Raw genomic sequence first — 8131 nt, 5'->3', positions numbered from 1 at the left:
GTTTTGTTCACCTATCCATACATTCTGTCCTAAGTAAACAATTGATGGTTCCCTGTATAATCACATACTTTTGCATTCACCACCATCACCACTATCTATATAAGGACATCTCCATTTCTTCCACAAATAACAAGGAAGAGTCAAAGGAGGTAGAGAGACAAAAGAAAAAGAAAAAGAAAAAGAAAAAGTGACAGCTAAAAAGCAACAAAAGGAAAGACAGAATTAAACTAAAATACAATAAAAAAGTCAGACAACATCACCAATGCCAAGAGTCCCATACCCCTCCCTTATGTTCTCCTCTTACAGGCATTTAGCTTTGGTATATTCCCTTTGTTACATTAAAGGAAGCATAATACGATGTTTCTTTCAACTATAGTTTATAGTTTGCATTGATTGTTCTTTTTCCCCAATACCACCCCATTTTTAACACCTTGCAAGGTTGACATTCATTTGTTCTCTCTCATGTAAAAACATATCTGTACATTTTACTATAATCATTGAGAACTCTAGGTTTCACTGAGTTATACAGTCCCAGTCTTCATCTCTCCTCTTTCCTTCTGATGTCCCACATGGTCCTAAACCTTCCTCTTTCAACCATGCTCACAGTCATCTTTGTTCTGTGTACTTACATTGTTGTGCTACCATTAACCAAAATTGTATTCCAAACCTCTCACTCCTGTCTTTTCCTATCTGTCTGTAGTGCTCCCTTTAGTATTTCCTGTAGAGCAGGTATCTTGCTCACAAACTCTGTCATTATCTGTTTATGAGAGAATATTTTGAACTCTCCCTCATATTTGAAGGACAGTTTTGCTGGATATAGGATTCTTGGTTGGCAGTTTTTCTCTTTCAGTATCTTAAATATATCACACCACTTGCTTCTTGCCTCCATGGTTTCTGAGAAATCTGCATATAGTCTTATCAAGCTTCCTTTATATGTGATGGATCAGTTTTCTCTTGGTGCTTTCAGGATTCTCTCTGTCTGTGACATTTGATAATCTGATTATTAAGTGTCTTGGTGTAGGTCTATTCAGATCTATTCTGTTTGGGGTATGCTGTGCTTCTTGGATCTGTACTTTTGTCTTTCATAAGAGGTGGGAAATTTTCATTGATTATTTCCTCTATTATTGCTTCTGTCCCTTTTTCCTTCTCTTCTCCTTCTGGGACACCCATGACATGTACATTCATGTGCTTCATGTTGACATTCAATTCCTTGAGATGTTGCTCATATTTTTCCATTCTTTTCCTTCTCTGTTCTTTTGTGTGTAGGATTTCAGGTGCCTTGTTCTCCAATTCCTGAGTGTTTTTTTCTGCCTGTTGTGATCTACTGTTGTATGTTCCTATTGTGTCTTTCATCTCTTGTGTTGTGCCTTTCATTTCCACAGATTCTGCCAGTTGTTTTTTCATTGATTTCTACCTTATGTTCACTCAGTGTTTTCTTTATATTCTTCATCTCTTTTGCCATATCGTCCCTGAACTTGTTGATTTTGTTTTTTAATTAATTTAGTATATTTCTTTGAAAATCTTTAATTGTTTCATTAAAGTGAAACAATATCTCAACTATGTCTTAATTGAGGTATAAGTTTGTTCCTTTGACTGAGCCATATCTTCATTTTTCCTAGTGTAATTTGTAGTTTTCCGTTGCCTAGACATCTGATTTCCTTGATTACTCCAATCAGATTTTCCCAAACCAGAATGGGTTCAGGTCTCAGAATGGGGTTATATTCAGTTTTGAGTTTCTCTGAGAGTGTGTCTTAAAAGATTGACAGACTTTCCTGAGAGGCCTCTAGCCTCTGTGCTTTTCCTAACCTGCCCAGCAGTGGCACCTGTCAGCCTGTCACTCCTGACTGGTGTAAGGAGGTGTGGTACCTTTAGTTCTCAGCTTAGGTTGTTTCTGTTTTGGCTGTTTTCCCCCCAGGCTCTGGGTTCTGAGTTCTGAAGGGAAGGCCAGCACTAGAGCTGGGCCCCACCTCCCTCCTCTTAGGGAAGATACACCCCCTAGGGAGTTATCTTCTGCATTTGAATTGCTCCTTTGTCTCTCTGACTCTGTTATCTTCACCCCTGTCTGGGTCAGAGAGCTGCGAACTGAAAATGACTGAGGCTTTCTCCACTGAGCCACTCAGGTTGAGAGAGAGAGCAAAAGGGAAAGAAAGCCCCCTTTCAGAGCCAGTCTATGGTCTCCCAGTTTCACCCATCAGACAGAGATAGTACCTGGTATTCTGGGCTCCCTTTCCTGGAGCACAGGTATTTTCTGGCTCTTTAAGGTCAGTCATCTCTAAAAAGCTCTGTCTGCTTCTTAGAGGTTTGTCTATGTTTGTAGCTTGTATTCAGCAGTCCACATTTGTTAATTAGAACCCCAGTTGGAGCTGGGCTGAGCTATATTCTCTGGCTCCGGGACTGCTGCGTTCTCCCACAGTGAGGTCTTGCAGCTCAGCCTGCTATCAGGGGAGGAGGCTCCTGGTGCAGTTCTGCAGTTTTTACTTACAGCTTTTATGCTGCGATCTCAGCCATTCCACCCATTCCAGGTTGGTGTACGATGTGTGAACATTCACAGTTGTCACCAGCTGTTGTTTCAGATTATTTATTAGTTGTTCCTGGTAGTTTATGAGTTGTTCCAGGGGGACTAACTAAATTCCACACCTCTGTATGCCGCCATCTTGCCCCTCCTCCTGGATGCTTCTTTTGTCAACATGGACCCTCCACCCCCACTGTGCTGAGTCCCCTAGTCCAGACCCATCGGTCTGGTTCACTCCAGAGGAGACCCCAGTGCTCTACCTGGTGGGGGGGGGGAGGCGGAAGCCCAGCTGTGGGGGCTCCCCTGCACTCCCACTTCTAGAGGCACCTGCCATCAATTCCTGAGCTTCTGGAGGGGGGCAGAGTGTGAGGTGTTCGGCTGGGGGGACATGGGGATCCCTGCTCTCTGCCCAAGGGGCCACCAAGGCTGGAGTTAGACCCCTCTGAGCTCAGCTTCCCCATCTGCTCAGTGAGGACTGGATTTTTCCCTGGTTCCTTTCCCACCAGAAGTGAGCTTAACCAGGGGTGGGGCTCCATGGGGCGCTCAGCAGACACTGGGGAGGTGCCCAGCAGCAGTTGCCGGGGACCTAAGTTGTCACCTTAATGACTTTATTCCTTGGGTTGGTCTGTCATGGGCAGTTTCTGTATTCAGAAGTCTCTTGGTTATAAGTAACTCCAGCCAGCATGAAGCTTTATCACCAAACAGCTTAACCAGCAGATAACACTTCAGCTGTCACCAGCACCTGACACCTGTGTTGACAGTGAACACCCTGGTGGTCAGCTCACACTTCAGGTATCGGTCAGGGCCCCCCATTGCGGAGACCAAGGCTCTGCCAGGGAACGAGGCCGATGCTCCCCTGTTTCTGTGGGGGGTGGGTGGGTGGGCTGCTGTGCCAGAGGAGGCCAGGGTGGGGGCTTCAGGGGGGCAGGAAGCCAATCTGACAAGGAACCAGGAACCCAAGACTCACAGCACAGCCCCTGCCGCGTTGCATTGCCCCGGGCCCTGGCAGGATCACATCCCTCACCTGTCCAGGGCAGTCCCCTTGGGGCAAGGGCCATGGCTTGGTGCTGGTAAACCGTAAAGCAGGCGCCTCTTCTCCAAACAGAGCAGGCGTGAGGCCCAATAGCGGAGGGACCTGTCCAGGCCGGGGTTGTGGAGGTTTCCTCCCTGCCCTCCTGCCCCTGGGGGTTGTCAAGGTGCCCCTAGGCTACAACGGTCCCCTCCTGGTGTCCCCACTTTTTCCTCTGGCCCTCAGATCTCTGGCGGGGAAGTCCCCGCCTGACCCCATTACAAGGCTCTCCCACTCCCAGGGCCAGAAGAGGAGCCTGAAGGTCCTAGGGGCTGGCTTTCTAGCCCAAGGCAGAGCTGCCCAGGCCCTAGGGCTCAGAACCTTCTAGAATCCACTCTGGGCCTGGAGTGTCTGTGAGGCTGCACGAGCCCTCTGTGCCAACGACTTCCGAAGGCAGCTCCTGCACTCCCAGCCTCCCACCCGGCTCCCCGACTCTCGCTCACTCCCACACCCCATCTTTGTTAGTTGCTATCCCACATTTAGTGACTTAACACAATACACGTGAATTGTCATCTAGCTTAGGAGGTCAGGAGTCTGACACAGCTCTCACTGGGCTAAAATGTAAGATGTTGCCACGATTCCTCCCCAGAAGCTCGAGGGGAGACTGTTTCCTTGCCTTTCCTGCATTCCCTGGCTCGTGGCCCCTTCTTCCATCTTCAAAGTTTGCAACAGCAGGTCACATCCTTCTCGTGTCGCGTCACTCTGACTTCCTCTTCCCCCCCTTTATTCCCCACCGTTTTTTCTTTATGAGGAAATTCACTCTGGCCACATTGTCAGGAAAAAGCTGTCAAAACTACATAGTTTTCTACATTTCTTCACTTCCAGGTCTCTGAATGACAGTGAGCTACACTCCATGAAACAAATGCCCAGTAAATCACTGAGTGTCCACCTACTTGAAACCTAATCTCTCTGTTATTAAATGAATTATTTGTGAAATGACAGCAGGTGATGTAAACAGTGATTCATTATTTTCAAACAATGTAACGTACAACATTCAAGTAAGATTCATTTAGTTACTGTTTCATGCACATGTTATCTCTGCATCTTTCTGAAAAGCCAAAGGGTGATAAGAGAAGACCTGAAGGCAGCTGGATGTGTGCTCGTACTTCTAAAAAATTAGACAAACCAGACTGAACCCCAGCACAGTACTGAGTACTCTCGAACTCTGACATTTGTAAATTTTGGTCATTTGATTATTTAAAGTAAGTAACAGACTATAAGATCAATATGTGCAGGGTAAGATTGACATCTTCATGAGATTTAAAAATACAGTAAGTGTAAAAGTCCACCAAAGAAATCCATCAGCAATCTGCGAGTGATGACATCAGGGACGATGTCACCCTGCCAGTCACTATGACTTTCTGAAGAGTATGAAGGAGATTTTACTCTACAAATCCAAAAAATGCATCTACTCTGGGCCTGCTCACTAAAAACTGGAAGCGAACTGCCATTCCTATATAAAAGTAAGTCTTACAGCTTGGTCTCAGAACCTGTGTCTTTTCCCCAGGCCCAGCCGGAATCGTCCTGATCTGAAACAATGGCGGGATATACATTCAATATTTTAAACAGATTTTTTTCACTGATTGATAATCCATAAATACTCTAGTGAGCCCCTACTCTATGCCCAGCAGTGCTTTCTAAAGCCCTGGGTGAGGGTGGGGACACTGCCTTTAAACACAATGACTATAAACGCTAACAGGATGGCATTTCTGGAAATTAAAGCATGGTTCAAATGTCCGGGCCGGTGGGCGCTGGGCTCCTGCTGGTGCCAGGTGCTGCGCTATGGGGGCAGCTCTCCTCCAAGCGGCGAGAGGGAGGCTTCGACTTGTCATTAGGAGAAGCAGGTGGAATGGGTCCCTGCCCAGCCCCGTGGTGCCAGGCGTGCACCTGCACTTCCAGCCTCAGAGTCCTCCTCTCCCCGTAATCCAGGACCATCTCTGGGATCTTGGCTTGCAACTCGGCCTCCGGGCTTGGTGCAGACACGGAGCCTGGCTGAGGAAAGAGGGCACACGCGGGGATGCGGCAAATGCCAAACGGAAGCCAACTGATCCCCCCTGAACAGGAGCCTTCATCCAGGAAACCTCTTTTAAAAGGCATTTTTTTCCAGAGCATTTGTGATCAACAGGGGAATGGCCATGCCGGGGGCCACCAGGAGAATCTTGGAATCGCTTTGCGGCATTTTCCCAGGCGGAGCCCCTCACCTTCGGTAACCGGAATGCCAACTTCGAGTTCCCTTTGCCTCATTAATGGAAAATTAATGCAATTAGCAGCAGCTCCGGCAGCAAAGGGACGAACGTCCTATCGGTGGTGATGCACGCCTGGTGAATGCACAAGTCCTTGGGCTGTGGCTACAGCACGGCTGTTGCAGAAATGTCGGCTCCTCCCTGTTCATTTTCAGTGTCCTCGAGGACGCTTAATCCACTGCCTGGGAAGCAGCGCCGGCGGCTCCCAGAAGGCGTCATCACAAACCCTCTATGGTCACGCTCACTGGAACCTGAGCCCATATTCTTCCTAACAAAATCGTCTTCACCAGTGTAGGATGGAAAGCTGAATCATTGATGCATTTGCTCTCCGTAATTCATCTTCTGTAAGCCCTGGAGGCACGACTGCTGCCTGTAATCGTGGACGGTTTTCCGTGCATTCTCCACTTCGTTGGTTAACGGAATATTCCTGGGGTCAGTTACAGTGAAGAAATGATTGGCTCATCCAACAATCTGATCCCCTCGAGGCTCCTTGATGTCGAGGTTTGGCAGTGAGCCTCCGGACACCGTCCTGGACGCGTCCCCTCTGTGCCACCTCCGATGCCCCAGAAGCGCGTCTCCCCTTTTCCAGTTTTAGGGACCCTTGCAATTCCATGGGGGGCCCACCTGGATAACCCAGGCTCCCCCCACCTGCTGGTTAGCAAGCTTGAGCCCATCTGCCACCGTCATCCCCCATTGCCTCGCAGCCCCCACAGTCACGGGTTCCATCCAGTGTGGATGGACACCTTTGGGGTCCACAATCTGCTGACCAACCTGTTGCCCCTCGGGCAACGTCGTCAGCGCTACCCTCAGGGATTTTGCTGGGTTCCCACCACCTCCAGGGTGGCTGCAGGGGCCAAACCCGCGGCGTTTCCTCCAAATGCGTCCTTTCCCGGCTCCCAACCCCGTGATGCTCCCCACAGGGGTCACCTAGGCCTTGGCCCCGGGCCCCGCTGCCCCCACACCACTCTGGCCTGGGCTCCGTCCATGCAGGCCGCCTGGCTGCTCCCTGGGCAGGCAGCCCCGCTCCCCCGGGGCCCCCCTGGCTGTGCCCCTGCCCGGAACGCGCCTCCCCGGAACCTGCATTCTCTCTCCGCCGCCCTGGCCCAGCCCCCCGACCCTCCCAGCTGCCAGGAGCAGCAGCAAGTTCCTCTCGCGGTCCTTCAGCTGACAGCTGGGGGGGGGGGGGAGTCAGAGCGAGGCCTCTCCAGGGCACCCCGAGGGAAGTGGGGGCCTCCCAGCCAGTCTGCCCCTGGGGGACCCACAGGCCAGACCCCAAACGTTGAAGGGCCGTGGCCAAGCTCCGCGCCAGGAATCCCACAGGCCTCCCGGCCTCCCGGAAGGCCACCCCGCGGGGAGGGTCCGGCTGGGGGAGACTGCAGCCTCGGGGCTGGCCGAGGAGCCCCCCAGTTGGTGGGGATGCAGCACCAGAGTCCCCTGTGTTCCCCTGTGGACCCGCAGTGGGGATGCACGGGGTGGCGGTGAGGGAGGGGGTCAGCTCGGCCTGCGGGGCCCTGAGCCCCCTCTGCAAAGTCTGGTGGTGCTGGAAGCAGGGTGCAGCCTGGGGCACCCCAACTCCAGCGCACCCACCCTGCTGCGGCCCGACCAGACCCCACAACTGGGGTGTGGGTGACCCTCCAGGAGAGGCTTCGGGGCACTGGGGTCCAGACGAGGGCCCCTGTCCCGGGAGGGCCCCAAGAGGATGGAGGGGACGCCGTGCAGCAGGGGCAGTGGAGTGGCCCCCCCATTACAGCACCACCCCCACCCCCACCCCCGGGGGCATCCTGTTAGCACGAGAGGAAGGAGCAGGGGTTGGCCGGGGGGTCCCCAACTCGAGGGCTCTTTCCTCCTCCTGGGCCCACACCCCACCCCGTCCCTGCTGTCCCTGATGGGGCATGAGGCCCTCGGCTCTGAGGGGCAACCTGTCCCCTCCACCTCCTCTCGGGGCAGAAGGGATTTGCCTTCCTCAGGTGCCTGATAAGAAATAAGAGCCCCTCGCGCCCTCTGGTTCTGGGGACACCTTTAGCTTTGGGAGGCCCCGGGGCTCGTGGGGGGCGGCGGCCGAGCTCCCCTGCCAGGCTCCGGGGCTCCGAGGACGCACCTGGCCAGGCCAGCAGCACCCCCGGCCTTGCGGGCGCGTCACAGCGAGGACCACGTCCCAGGGGCCGGAGGGCTGGGGGGGCAGGAAAAAGGGCTGCAGGCCCCGGAACGCGGAGCAGGCGGCCAGGGCAGGGGGACTCCGGAGGGACGTCAGACTCCAGGATTCTGTGATCAGTGAACGGCGCCATCAGCGCAGTGACCCCTCCCCGG

General features: G+C 52.5%; 1 pseudogene; it reads right to left on the bottom strand.

Annotated features, from left to right (window-relative positions):
- Positions 1-4130: 4130 nt before the first annotated feature.
- On the bottom strand, positions 4131-8109 carry LOC119530183 (annotated as a pseudogene).
- Between the last annotated feature and the right edge of the window lie 22 nt (positions 8110-8131).

The sequence above is a fragment of the Choloepus didactylus genome, chromosome 3 (assembly GCF_015220235.1).
Source record: "Choloepus didactylus isolate mChoDid1 chromosome 3, mChoDid1.pri, whole genome shotgun sequence".
Lineage (NCBI taxonomy): Eukaryota > Metazoa > Chordata > Mammalia > Pilosa > Megalonychidae > Choloepus > Choloepus didactylus.
Note: the sequence above shows the minus strand (reverse complement) of the source record. Positions and strands in the feature narration are given on the sequence as shown.